The sequence below is a fragment of the Octopus sinensis genome, linkage group LG2 (genome assembly GCF_006345805.1).
Source record: "Octopus sinensis linkage group LG2, ASM634580v1, whole genome shotgun sequence".
NCBI classification, from domain to species: Eukaryota; Metazoa; Mollusca; class Cephalopoda; order Octopoda; family Octopodidae; genus Octopus; species Octopus sinensis.
Window position 1 is genome coordinate 155,553,890 of NC_042998.1, and position 2,477 is coordinate 155,556,366.

The window sequence follows — 2,477 nt, forward strand, 5'->3', positions numbered from 1 at the left end:
GGTTTCACTTCACGAAGGCTTTCTAGCAACTGCCATTTGGTGCATGAGAGAGTTCGATGCAGCTGCCCTCATCTGCCCCTCCTGCCGTGAAGTTGGTTCATCTGGGACACCTGACAGGAAGAGATCCAGCTCCATTTTAAAGACATCTGCATCCACCCCATGCAGGTCTCTCAGGTTCTTCGGGAGGATATTGAAGAGCTGTGGGCCTCGGAAGCCCAGGCTATCACAGAATCTTGTCCTACATCTTGATGGCAACTTTGGAGTCCTAGGCACCACGCAGTGGTGCCCAGTTCTGGCATTTGCGTAGCTCTCGATGCCAAAGTTCAGGACACGTCCCTCCAGGATCTTCCAGATGTATATTATGGCATATCTTTCTCGCCTACGCTTTAAGGAATAGAGTTTTAATCTCTTGAGTCTTTCCCAGTAGCTTATATTCTGCATAGAGGCTATCTTCTTTGTGTAGCTACGTTGGATCGCGTGTAGCTACGTTGGATGGTGACCATAGCTGAGAGCAGTAGTCAAAGTGGCTTAGGACAAGTGTCCTCCAGAGGACCATCATGGTTTCTTGTTCTCTTGTTCTAAAGGTTCTGAGGATCCATCCGGCCAGTCGTCTACATTTCATTGCCAATTTAGCAACATGTACACGAAAGGTCGCGTCATCACTCATGTAAATACCTAGGTCACGCACTGATTGTGCCTCTGGATTGCTATTCCTCGGGTCCAGTGTATTCATGGGTATTGCATTAGTTTTGCATGCTGATAGTATAGAGCTTGAAACTTTTCAGCATTGAACTGCATGCTATTCTTTTCGGCCCACTTGTATATTTTGTCCACCTCACATTGCAGGTGTTTAGTGTCCTCAGGGTTCTGTATTGCCTGTGAAACTTTTGTATCATCTGCATAACTTGTGATCGTAGCTCTCTGCGTGGCTGAGGGCATGTCTGAGAGGGCCATTATGAACAGTAGTGGTCCCAGAACAGTGCCCTGCGGAACACCGCTCACTATTTGCGTGTTAATGGAAGTGGCCCCATTGGCTACTACCACCTGACTTCTATCTTTCAGAAAGTCATGAAGCCATTCTCCCAGTTTTCCAACTATGTTGAGATCACGCAGTTTGTGGACATATCATTCCATGATCGACTTATCAAAGGCCTTTGCAAAGTCAAGATATATCACTTCCACATTTGAGTGGTTGAGCAGCCGTTTCAGCACCCAGTCATAGTGTTGTAGGAGCTGAGTTAAACAGCTTCTCCCTGGTCGGAAACCATGTTGGGTGTCGGGCAGCAAGTCATTCTCTTCAAGGAAGGTGATCAGCTTCCTTCTGACTATTCGTTCCATGACCTTGCTGATGTGTGAGGTCAGAGAGATAGGTCTATAGTTCTTGGCTTCCGCTCTGCTACCTCCTTTATGAACGGGGCATATTTTACCTTCCTTCAGTTTTCCTGGAAGTTTGCCAGCTGCAAGGAAGCTCTGAAAGAGGAACTGCAGTGGTCTTGCTAGGACTCTCTTACATGCTTTTAGGAGGATTGCCGGGAATCCATCGGGGCCAGTAGCTGAGTCTGTTTTCATTTCATCTATAGCCTTGATTACATCGTCTTCCTTTATATCGATGTAATCTATCGTCGCCGCCTCTGATTTTATATCTGCAGTGGTAAAAAAGTTGGACTGGTGATTTGGAGATGCCCAAGGGGTGGAGTGAAATCACTCTTGAATTGCTCATTCAGTATTTCACTTACCCTCATTGGTTTTTCTGTAAGTGTGCCATCCTTTTCGAGGAGTGGCCCTAATCTACAGTGCACCGTAGCTGTTTCTTTGGCATACTTGTAGAAAGCTCTGGGGTTAGATTTTATGTTGTCTATAGCCCAGGCTTCTTTGTCTGCTCTTTCTCTTTCATGGGAGAGTTGCAGACATTTTTCGATTTCCAACAGTTTTATTTTTAGGCGGGACTTTTCACTGCTTTCAATCTGTTTGTTTAGGCGATTTGAAAATTTTGTACGCCGTCTCATTAAAATTTTCCTCTCTCTGGGGATTTTGTTCTTGTGTACAGTGGCCTTTCTCTCTGGGACACATTTGTAGCATATGGCTTGCATTACAGACATGAATTGTTGAAGTTTCACGTCGATGTCTGGCGAGGAGAGACATTTAGGCCAGTTTTGTTTGAGGATCTCTTTCTCAATTTGTTTCCAGTTTGCCTTATGGTAGTTCAAGCTGGAAAGATTCTGAGGGTTTCTTGTAGGCTGCATGTCCGTGCTCGTACATGGTCAGCTCTATCATGTTGTGATCCGAGAGTAGTGTCGGTGTCACTTTCACATTATGGATTAGATCCATGTCATTTGTGAAGCAGAGATCCAGTGTGTTACCTGCCCTGGTTGGTTGGAGTATTACCTGCTCCAAGTATAGGGTGTTGATGAGGTTCAGGAGGGACCTCGCCTGTCCTCGTTCACATCTTGTCATTCCTGGGAGAGAAAGGCCTTCGG